Source organism: Lagopus leucura, unplaced genomic scaffold (assembly GCF_019238085.1).
Source record: "Lagopus leucura isolate 7727_CA_CO unplaced genomic scaffold, USGS_WTPT01 Super-Scaffold_100047, whole genome shotgun sequence".
Classification (NCBI taxonomy): Eukaryota; Metazoa; Chordata; class Aves; order Galliformes; family Phasianidae; genus Lagopus; species Lagopus leucura.
Window position 1 is genome coordinate 3199453 of NW_024962293.1, and position 12569 is coordinate 3212021.

Below are 12569 nucleotides of genomic sequence, written 5' to 3' on the forward strand. Positions count from 1 at the left end.
CAGGTTGTGCATTTTGATTTGGCTGTAAGTCCCCGACAGGGCGAGGGGCAAGGGACCCCTGGTATCCCCAGGAGTTGGAGGTGGGGCAGGGTTGGGGGCAGCAGCACAGCACAGCTTTGTTCAGGAGACACAAAAAATAGAAAGATGAGATCACTGTGCAGTGGTCATGACGGATGAGATACGGGAGAACAAGGAGCTTCTGTAACCCTACACTGACTGGGAAAAGCCAGCTCCTCACACACCTCCTGTGACAAGCACTGGGTCTTGGGGCAGGATGCTGCTCATGGGACTCTCACAGCGCAGGGGGATGGAGCCTCTGAAGCAGCTTTGCTATGGGAGTATGGGTGTGTCTGGCTCTGGTGGAGAGAAACAGCTGGAAAACACCTGGTGCAGTGCTGGGCATGTCCCATTGTGGCACTCCCAGAGCTCGGTGCTATTGCCCACGCACTGATTCTGAGCAGTGCCAAGGGCTCTGGTAGGGACAAACCAAGAGACTTTCCCTCGTTCTCCTCCCCCTGAGCCTCTCAGTTAATGGCTGCGGCACAGCGCGTTGGTTTCAAACGGTGCCTCTGTGCCATGGGGCTGCGCTGTGCCTGCACCAGGGATGCAGAGAGACAAGTAACGGGACTCGGTTAGCCCTCGGTGTTCAGTTTGCCTGGACCGGCAAACTGGACAGGCTCTAACCCCGAAGATCTGTCCCCAGTGTGACACCTCCAGCCTCCAGCCCACGCGTTCAAGCAGCCTGAGGGGGAGGAGCACCTCGAACTCACCACAGCCGCCTTCCCCTCCGGCGCAGCTCCCCTGGCCCCGCGTCCCCCCCCCCGCCGCCCCAGCCGCTGTGTCTGCGTTCCTCCCGCTGCCCCGCACTCGCAGGACCCACAGCCGCGGCGGTGGCACGGCGCAGTGCTGCAGACTTTCTGTCTGCACGGGGACTTCCTGTCCCTATGCTGCGCTGCCGGTGAGAAACCAAAGGCAGCTTGTTTGGCTGCCGGAGCCGATCCTCGCTGACTGCCCCTTTCTGTTCCTGTTAGGAGTAATATACCGAGAGGTCTGAGCGTAAATTGAGTTTCCCAGAGCCAGACTGTTGGGGAGATTTTAATGGGAAGGAAAATAAACGGTGCATTCGGCATTTGGGGAGAGGTGTGGTGCTGGCGGAGGGACACAGGGAAACAGCTCTTCTTGATTCCTTTTCATTTATTTATTTTTTTACTGTTTACTGAAGGAGCACACGTATGCACGACCTTGTGTTGGATTTGTTTGCTTTCTGAGATGCCAAGGAAAAGAGAGGCATTCTGAAGGAGCTGTCAAAGAGCTCTCGGCCTCTGATGTGCTGGAGTGGACCGGTGTCCTATCGTGGCCTTGCTGTGCAGTGCTGCGGCTGCAGGGACTTTGCTATGCCGAGCGCTGCCACTGCACGTTCATCGCTTCTCCGCACAATGCAGTGATTCAGGAACTCCAGAAAGACGCGTGAGTCATGCTGCAAATTTCCCCGGACAAGTTAGAACCGTAAAACGCACTCACATGTGCTAAGCCACTCTAAAAATTCCTTTTGCTCAGGAGCAATCCCTGTTGACTCTCCCCAGCTCTTGCAGTGGTTCCAGCTCTCCCTTGGGACCATTGGGAGGGATCTGACTGCTTGTAGTGCCCAGGGACTCCCTGCAGGCGTGCTGGGGTTTGCTGGGTGCTCTGTGTGTTTGGGTTCAAATGGAGAGGCTTTGGGAGAGGCTTTTAGGAGGACAAAAGTGCCATATTTTCTCATTTGCCCATGCGTGATGAGGACAAGCAACCCTGTTGTCCCACAGCCTGTGCCCACCTGACGGACCCCGCTTGCATGTGGCCCCAAGCTCCCCACAATACCAGCGGCTCCCTTTACTCAGCACTGTGCTTCATCTGTTTGCATTTGCGGAGTCTTTGAAGTATTTGGGCAGACAGCGGGGCTTGGGGACATATCTGTGCGTCAGGAAAATCTACTTGGCAGCTTCTGTCTCCCCTGGCTGGGGGGCCATGGACTTTCCCATCACTGGCCCTGAGCAAAGCCAACAACTTTGGGAAAGTGTTGGTCTTTGAGAATGCTCACTGTCAGCCCTTGTAAAACATCAGAGATGGGAAGTGAAATTGTACATTTATAAAAATATTTTCTCTGACATGTAAGAAGACTTTTTGAGGGAAAGGGGCACTATTACTAAATTTCTTTACAGCATGCTGATCCGCTGTCCAGCTCTCTGCTGCTGCTCGCTCCCCATTCCTCCAAAATTCCAACACACACATCCCAGCAGACAGCTGCCTGTTTCCCAGCACAGCCCGTGTCTTTGTGTGGGGTGCTGCTGGAGCAGGTCTGTTCTGTTCCCAGCCACTTCTTCCAAGCTGCTGGGTCCCCAAGCACAACTGCAGCCCCAGATTCTCTGTCTGTGCCATATCGTGCTGAGTAACACCAGTGCACATCCATACATGGGGAAGAGCCGGGCACAAGGCTTTCTATCCTGTCAGAACTCTTCGGTGCTCAGTAAATAACATTCCTACTAATGTTGGTATGTGGAATACTTCTCTGACACTCTGACTAATGTCTGAGTCACAGCTATAGGGCTCCAGGCTGCCCTGAGGCAAGGGCTAGGGCACATGAGGAGCCCTGCAGGGATGGGGATGCACCCCAGAAGAGACTGCACTTGTCAGGCTATCTAGATACAGGTTGAATCCTCAAGGCTGTCCTGGCCCTGGCCCAGCAGCTCCAGGGTGCGTTGTGGGAATGAGAAGGGTAAAGAGGTGGTGGTTGGAGCCAGATGCATCCCTGCCAGCCTTGTGCATCCCAGGACTGACTCAGAGTGGTTCCCTCCGCACTGCCAAATCTGAGCTCAGGCTCATTCACAAAGCACTTTCAGTGATTCCAGTGTGAGCATGGGAAGACACTCCCATGGCATCCCCAAAGCCTGCTCCCTGCAGAGACCCCCAATCTGGGAAGGGCTGCTGCCCTGCTGGGGTGTGCAGCACAGTGGCAGGCACTCTGCTGAAGAGTCCCACTGTCACTGTTTTCACATCTGGGCTTAACCCTGCCTATGATGCAAACGCATAAAAGCAGAGCTTTGGACCATCTCCAGTCACCCTTGCACTGCACAGGTAGAGGAGGCTGAGGGAATTTCTGGATCTGTTCCTCTCCAGATGCGACTTTCCCTCTGGGCAGGTTGTGCTGTATGCGCCCAGCTCTGTGGTCTGCATGCACCTGCTGCCACGAGAGCAGAACTGCTTCCCACTTGTACTGTGCGATACCCTGCTGCCATGCCTCTTCCATTCGCCAGCTGGGAACATGTCTGCTTAGCCATGTCCCTGCTAAGCACCTGACAGACCTGACACAGACATCTGCCTTGGGCAAGGAGGAGTCAGAAGATGGGATGATGGCCTGCAAACATCCAATAAAAAAAAGTTACCACCCCAAACTGATGCAATAAGGCTCCCAGCTTGCTGTATGGCCTTAAAGGAAACTTCAGACTACAAGGGCTGAGGGGACAACCTGCATGCGGTTGCGTCACAGCTCTGTGTCCTTGGAAGGGGCAGCCTGGCTGCATTATCCTGCTGCTGGGGAAGCCAAAGGGAACACCAGGGGCTGCTGTGCTTCACTGACTGCTACTACCAAGGATATGTGGTGTGGGATCCCCTTGGGCTTGGGATGTTGCCCTGCATCCCTGCAGCACCCTCACAGCATCCCAGAAGCATCCCTGAAGCATGCTGTCCAAGTTCTGCACATGGCCCTGGCTCTGTTCTTCCTACTCCAAGACTCAGCTGGATTCTGGTGTATTGGCCACTGACTCCCTCCAGAGCACCCTTGCAGAGCCAGCAGTGGTTCCCAGTGGAAGACTAGCTATCTCTGCACTTCTCTCTGCCAGGTTCTCCATGAGTAATGACACAAACGTGCTTCTCGCCCTGTCTCCAGCACTGCACTGCTGGCTGAAGTATTCTCAGGCTCCCCTCTCACTTCCCCATTTCTGCTTTACATCAGAGCCATTCCCATCTTGCTGTCTGCTCTTCTTCCCCAACACATCTTCCAAACTGTGTGAGTGCTCAAGACAAAAAGCAGCGCCATGCCATATCCCCACCAAGGAGTCAGCTGGGATGCTTGGTGCCTGTGGGGTGCTGAGTCCTGCCCCAGTGCCATGATGGGTGCCCATAGGCTTACACTTTTGGAGGAACAGCTCAGGTTTAGGACTGTGGCAATGTTTGGCATGCGCGCACCATGGCCAGATGCAGCTGGGAAGTGCAGCTACAGGGAAGTGAAATGAAAATAAAATTGCGGTCTTTCCAGCTGGTTCCTGGTGTGACTGAAAGTCTGGCAAGATGGCAGTCACTGTCTGCACTCTTCAGGACTGCCACAGGTGGCACAGAGAAGGACTGGAGTGGAATGGCGCAAGAAGGGAGCATGGCAGGGAGGTGAGGGGAGAGACATCTGCCTGGGGCTGCATCACAGAGCAGGGGATGGAAGCAGGGAATGAGTGCTTGTCTGGGTCAAGAGTGTCTGATTGCCAGCAGACACATAAGTTGTGCAAGATGCATGCTCATAAAGTGCCTTTTGTATCTGGATAGCAACAGAAAGCAGTTTTGCAACAGCCCTGGATGATCCAGAGAGTCGTGCACTTTGGACAACAACCTGGGTGCTATTCAGGTGGGGGAAGTGGGGGCTGCTTCCCATGACAATCTGTGGCATGTGAGTCAGAGCCAGGGTCATCTCCAGTGGCGACATCATTTACAGCTGTCCATCCAGAAACATCAGAACCTTGTCAGGAAGGGAGAAGGGATGGCTGATAGCACCAGCTGGAACAGGGACATAGGACACGGGACATGGGATGTGGGATATGGGATGTGCACATGGGATGTGGGACAAAGGCCATGGGACACAAGGATTCTTCATTCCCACAGCCCCTTCAGGATGCAGGTTGACTGGTGATGCCCATCAGCATCACCCCCACCTGCCAGTCTGGGGATGTGCTTGAACTGATGGTGTTTTAGGGCTCTGCTGGCAGCAGGAGCAGAGGTGAGCTCAGTGCTTGGATGCCTCTCTCAGATCTGGATCTCCCAGGTTGCATTTTAAAAATGCTCTCAAGTGCTGCTGCAACCTGGTTAGTGGGACAAGGAGTGAAGAGAAAAGTGCAGCTGAGGAGCCTGGGGACGCCAATGAGATAATGTGAGGGAATGTTAAACATTACTGCATTCACAGGATTATTTATCCGTCACAAACAGGGGCAGCCAGGAATCCTCCAGGGTGTGTAGTTCAATTTAGACCCCATTAAAGTTCCTTTTATTCCATGCGTTTTGGCTGACATTAAAACAGTGTCTGAATTGCTCTTGTGGGAGCTGGCTTCCAGGAATGGCGTCAGGGCTGCTGCTCACAGCTGAGCTGCCCTACTCCACCTGCAACCCCACGTCCTTCCTGAACTCCCTGGGTCCCCCCAGAGCAGTGTTATGTAGGGGATATGCTGCAGGGCCAGGACAGGAGACAGGGAGAGAGGATGAAGCTGAGTACTCTGCTGGCACCTGCTTGGGCTGCCAAGTTTTCTTGGGATTTCTTTTTCTATTCCAAAATAGGAAAAAAATTGGAAAGCCCTGCAAAGGCAGTGCAGTGCACTATCTGGCCTGTGACTACAGACAGGAATAGTGCAGGCTGAGAAAAACATCATGATTTCATCACTCCAAAACATTTTCTTTCAGTGTTGCTTAGCTTTCCTGGTTTTGGAGAACTTTCATTTCTAGAGAAAGTCTGCTGTGAGCTCGCAATGTGCTTAGTCTGGGGAGAACATGACAAAATTAGACAATTCTGAAAGTTTGCAGCCTTTTTTCCCAAACTTGTGCAACAGCGGAAGTTCATGGGCTAGGACCAGATGCCATCCCAGCAACAGTGGAGCACAAACCCTGCACGCAGCCCTGTGCTGACCAAATGCCAGAAAGCAGGGACAGCAGTGACCCAGGGACACTCCACATCACCACACTGTGTGCCCATGGCTGTGTCAAGGTGATTGCTGTCAGAAAGGAAAAAGCGTGGGTGAGTTGAGCCAGGGGCGTCCCTGGGCAGTGACGGGACAGGGGACAGTGGGAATTATGGCACAGAAGTGGAACAGACGATTTACAATCATTGCACAGCAATGTGTCGGGGCTGCTTCAAAAGGAACCGGCTTTAAATGGATCAAGCCCTGAGCCAAAAGCGTAAACACTGGGAGGAAGTTTGGCTGAGGTTAAATCATGTTTTATTTTAAAATCTTCCTATCCCCATTGAAAGATGGAAAGTCTCCATCTGAAAAAGTGAAACTAAGATTGGAAACAGTCTACAGTCATTAAGTTTATGCAGCTTTTTTTTTTTCCTCTCCTCAGCTTCTCAAGTAAAATATCAACTGGCTCCACTGTCAGGGACAGGAAACATTAGTAATAAGTTCATAGATTTCATTTTCCCCAGGGAAACACAGGAATATCAGAGATCAAAAGTTGGAGAAAGGAGTTATTTTTACACAAAATGATTTGCAACCAGGATTCATTGGGGAGAGTAAATAAATTATAGGCCCTTCACTTTGGGGTTGTTTAAGTTCTTTTTCCTTATTGCTGTTCCTTTTAACTATTGTAAAGAGTCTGTCAGGACTTACACTGAGTAACAGAGATTTCCCCACCTGCAGAAAGGACCTTTTCCAGCAAAAAAAAAAAAAAGCAACAACCATTCATAGTCATCCCCAAGTGCTGCATGGCAGGGGCTGCAGGGGTCTGCAGAGCAGAAGTGTCCCGGGTGGGCCAGGGTGGCATGGGGACACGGGCATGGGACTCAATTAGGATATGGGACATGGGGCACACATAGGACATGAGGCATCTGGTGTGGGACATGGGTCATGGAGCATGGACACAGGATGGTCCTGCTGAGCCATCTCAGTTCTTGGAGCAATGCCTCTGTTGGCCAAAAAGGCATTTCCAGTCAAATGCACCCCAGCACCTTGCGTTGGCTGGAAAGTGTTGCAGGATGTTCCCATCTAGGCTGTGAGACACAAGATTAATTCAATCAGAGTACAGCAATTGCCATCAGTGCCCAATCTTGGGCAGCAGGATGGCTTCAATGGCCCCGATGGCCGGGAGCCACCATCTGGCTCCATCAGCTCACCCCCAGGCAATGTCACCTTGAGCAGTGGCTGCACATCCTGGCAGCACCACAGCATTGTGAAGCCAGCCCCACCAGGGGAGAAGCACTGGAAACTCTGAGCTGGGCCCTGTGTCATCCATTAATGGCAAGGCACTCACTGGACAGGCAGGATAATGAATGATAGTTTTAGGTACAACTGGAAAAACAATAAAATACTCTATTAGGATGACACAGTGGTGAACAATGATCATGAAGCACCACACACCCAGCAGAGCGGCTGCAGCACTGCTCCAAGCTGGTGTGTGATGGATTCCTGCCTGGAACATGGCTCTCAGAGACATCTCCACCCCACTGAGGCTGAGAACTGTACTCTCCTTCTCCTGCTTAAAAATACGTGCCCATGAAATGTGCTTTAAGAATCCCTTAAGGTTCATTAATGTCATAAGCAGGGGAGGAAGAGAGAGCTGGAAGGCCTTGAAGTGCACGTCGGAAACACTCCAGAGAAAACCATAAATGCTGCTGGGATGAACTGCAGACTCTGGTGGATCAGTTGTGCTGGAGGACTATTTATTTTCCAGTCTATTTTAAACACCAGACTGTTTCAGATAAGAGCTGCCTGTAGTGGCAGACAGGATCGTGGGACTGGTGTGCAGGAACTCATGCCAGATTCATTTCTGGGGAGTATTTCCTCTCTGCCTTGATAAATCTGACTTGTCTGCTGTACCAAGTTACTTCCTTTGGAGTTCTCTCTATTATTACTTATTAAAATTGCCTGCAAATAGCACTTGGGCTTCATGCAACATCCTGTGCTAACCATTCATCCTCCTCGTTATCTCAGAGCTGACAATTCCCACCAGGGCCAGAGAGAGTGGGTGGAAAATTGCCTTGAGAAGAAACAGAAATGACCATCCCTTATGGCGAAGCTCGACAAATCACATTTGTGGGGCTGGAGAGGGCAGAAGATAAGTGGGGAATTGCCCCTTTCAAATGCACACAGTATCCCTCTCCCTGGGCTGGGCACCACTGCTGAGCATTCCCACCACCACATGTGGGCTCAATCAGTGAGCATCTGCTTCCCATTGCGGCCCCAGGGCTGCTCTCCTCCTGCTGCCCCCTGCCATGGTGCTAATTTTACATGCACGGCCGCACTGTGCTTCAGGGTCATAGCACTCCAGGCAGGCAGAGTGGGATAGGGTGGGCAGGGAGCAAGAAGCAGGGTGAGCATGGCGCTGCCAGCAGCTGGTAACACATCTCAGGACTGTCTGGTGCAGGTGGCACATGGATGGATGGGATGCAAGGGGATAATTTCAAAATATTTCCACTTGCTTATGTTGGTGGCTCAGGGACGTGCTTTAGCCCTGATGATGACATGAGCCTGCAGCTGTGCCCAGAACCAGAGAGAGACCTGTAGGTGCTTTTCCTGGATAGCATGTGCGAGAAGGGCTGGGGGCTTGTGAGAAGGCAAAGCAAAGCAAAGCAACCAAGTCTGCCACAGCCAAAGTATGAGAGCATCCTCATGTGGCATGCCTGGTGCACGTGGTGCCTGTGGTCCCCGTTTGTTCGGCTCTCTGCCGCTGGAGCTTTTGCAGGATATTTTCTGTAGTTACTTTAAGTTTCCCCCATGCAGACTGAGAATGAAACTTGTGCTCTGGGGAATAAACTGTAGACTTTTGTCACAAAGTTAAGCTGTTAATTTGCCAGCAGCAGAGATGGAGGGAAAATCATAGAATCAGAGAATCAGAGAATCTTAGAATCACAGAATCTTAGAATCATAGAATTGCTTGTGTTGGACCTCAAAGATCATCCATTTCCAACCCCCTGCCACAGGCAGAGTTGCCAACAGCCAGACCAAGCACAAGATCAGGCTGCCCAGGGCCCCATTCAGCCTGCTCTTGAATGACTTTAGAGACAAAGCACCTACAGCTTTTCTGAGCAGCCTGTCAGAAAAAGAGATAATTCATACAGTAATGGGTCCAGTAAATGGAAGCCCCATATTTCTGTCCTCCAGCCTTGTAAAAAGTAGAGGTGGAAATCTACTACTGTAAATTTTGAATACTACAATATTACAGACTATGACGTTTGAATACTATTGATCACAGAGAGCAGCTGCCAGAACCACGTTAGTGCATATTTCTACCCAGCTACTTCTCTTGACCTAAAATAACTCCTGTGCTTAGGCTGCACCTCTCTAAGCCATGGCTGAGCTATGGCTGTTCCTTATGGGAAAGAGACAACCCCCAGCTCCATTCTCCTTGCACAGGATGATGTTTGGCAGACATATGCCCCAGGCTGGGGGATGTGGAATTGGCTGAGAATGCTCTGGCGCTCACAGCATAGGGCCTGAGGAACTTTGGGGCTCTGAAGGCTGAGGGTGCATGACATGAGACACTCAGGACGTGGACACTGAGAATATGGGACACTCAGAATATGGAACGCTTGGGACGTGGAACACTGAGCATATGGGATGCTTAGGACATGAGGCACTCAGGATGTGGGATGCTCAAGATGATTCTCCAGCCATGGGGTCGTGGCAGCAGTTGAGAGCTCTGTGCTCCTTTGCTGGCCCCAGTGACCACCATGAATCAAAGCAGCTGCCTGCACTAACAGCAAGCTAAGGGCTCTGCTCTGCTTCCTGCCCCTCTAATCTGCGCATCACCCAGGCAAGGCAGTGGGGGTTCCCGTGCTGGGCGCTCACCCCCAGCTGTGCTGCCCAGCACCAACATCCTTTCCTGACACACATTGGTTTCCTGCATACCACTCTCACGCTACTTCCTACCCCCAGTTAATGTCTGTGGTGCAGTTTGCTTCACAGAGCAAAATGGAAGGAAAAAATGTAAAGAAAAAGAAAGAGAGCAGGGTTTTCTATAACGCCAGGCTGGCAGATGCGTGCTGGTGGTTCCAGCATTGCAGCCCACACGCTGTGGTGAGAGGTACTGCACAGCAGGCAGAGGGCAAACAAAGCAGCAGAACATGCAGCAGTGTGCTGGGCAGGGCAAGGGCAAGGGGTTCTGCTCCCTGATGATATCCCTGGTACTGTTATATGGTTTCCTCATTTGGGGTGAAGCAGTGCCATGTCCCCAGCTGCAGTCATTCATGCTGTGACCCCAAAGCAACACCTCCCCCTGAGTGCAGACAGCCAATGCTGGGGCCAGGTGAGCAGCAGGTACTCTGCTCCTTGTGGGCTGGGCAGCATTTTGGGGTGCAGTGTGCACAGGATATCACTGCTGCAAAGGTGCTCCCAGCTGCGCATTGCAGGGCCACAATCCAAAACCCCCTTCTGCCTCTCCAGCAAAGTAGGAAAAACTCTCAAAGGCTGCTGGCCTGCTTTAGAAAGCAGATTAGGGCCAGTGAATAGGAACTCTCCCTCTAATGAAGTGCTACTACCAACAGGCTAATTGAGTAATGACATAATGCAGGCCCTTGGAGCTCTTTATAGTGGCCGTGACTCTGTGCCGCTGTGCACTGCCACTTCCTTGCCATGGCCCATGGTGTCTCCTGCTCACTGAGACTCATGTGCAACACTGCAGCTTCATGGGGGCAACAGACAATGTGTCGCCAGCATAACCCTGCGTGGAAAATGTGGAGGTGGAGGGAAACCCATAGTAATTAGCTCGGGAGACGCCAATCTCTTCACATGTGAAACATGAGACTTCTTATGAAGGAAAGTCAAACAGGCCTCATAGTGCTTTCAGTGAGCCCAGTAAAACAGAGGTGATCCATAAATATGTATGCTGTGATGGGTTTAAAATACTTTCTGATGATTTTCTAGGCAGATCTCCAGTGTGTTACAGCACAGCATCGCTATTGTGGAACTGCAGTCTCGGGCCAGTAAAGCGCGCACTGATCCCTGCGGGAAGGAGGAGAGCTCTGTGTTTGTGCTTTTCCCCTCGTGCTGAGCTGGGAATCCTCAGATGAAGAAACTGCAGAGAACCCAATGGGTTTGCTTCCCATTCAGGGCTCTCCTGCCCTCTTTGCATTCACCACACTCTTTGTTTCTCTGGGAAGACTTGCACCTTTCCAGCCCCATGCTATTGGTTTATCATCTGATTAAAGATTAATTTGATATAATTGCTCATGTCAATAGCCCAGAGCCAGAAAAACAACAGTTACACCTGCAGCTTGCTTGTGAATGCCCTCATCATTGTGAACAATTAATGGACAGAGGCTGTTATGCCTTTACATGCAGACATGAGAAGCTGTGATCCCCCAGTCCTGCACCTGTTGTCCTTCTGTGGGCATGGAGCAAGAGCAAAGACCTCCCATCCCTGGAATCACCAGCCACCTGAGGTACCTGCTGACTGCCCCTCAACTGTCCTGGCTTCTGCACAGCTCCTGCTATTCGTTCCTCAAATCCACACCAGCCACACAGCCATGACTCCACTATTAGCCTTTCCCGGAGTCCTGCCCTACTTCTGGTCACTCTCTGGCCCCTCCCACGGTGCCTTTCCTAAAACCCCTAAGTCAGCACTAGGTCAGAGAGAGGGGAAAACTGGAGAAGCACACACACTTTGTGGTTTCCCTTGAACCTTTGAATGGACTCCACCAGCCACAGTGTTGTACGTGCTTGTTCAGAGGTCGCCCATGGAAATGAAAAGAAGGAGTTTAGACGTGCAATGGTGGCAGCATGTTGTCCTGCTGGGTGTGTGGAGCCAGCATGGCTGAGCCATGTGCTCCAATAAAGGAGTGGCTGCCTGAATCCCGGCTCTGGAAGCATGGACACCATAATGGATTGCAGATGGTCGCACAACATGGCCACCAAATGCTGCGTGGAGCCAGCTCTACCTGCATGGGATGCAACTTTAAGGTATATTTATTTCCTGTAGCATTAAAACAGAGTGGGGAAATAACAGGGAAAACTGCTGAGGCTTTGTCATGAACCCTTTGGCTTTACCACATGCTGCCCAGGAGAACACGTAGGACAGGGGCAGGGATGGAGGGCAGGGATAATGCTGCTGCTGCTGCTGCTGCACATCACTCAGCTGGGGCTGCTGCTCAGAGGGCTTCCTCCTGAAAGTGAAATAGCAAATTGCAGCTCATCATAACACCCAGTTCCAGGGGCAATTCTTCATCATGAAACCTTGTGATGCAGAGGGGTCGCAGATCCAGGCACATCCCGAGGTACATGGGGTAGCCCCATGCTGCAGGACCCTGGAGCAGGGGCAGCCTGACTAAAGCAGACAGACAGGGCAGACACAGCCTCAGCCCCAGTGCTGGCGTGCTTCTCCTTTATGATTCAGAGCAGGCAGCGGTACATTTTTCCCCCATGTTTTAAGGCCATGTTTGAAAGCCAGCAGAATTTGATGGTGGAAGCCCAGGCTGTCCTTCACCTGTTTCACACCTTTCCTCTGAAAGCACTGCATCCCAGCCAGCCTCCAGACAAAGCAAAACTGGGAGTAGCAAAACTAAGGAGGAGGCTGGCCAAAACCCCATTGCCTGCCCAACCAATATTCGTCGCACCCCACTGAAGCAGGGC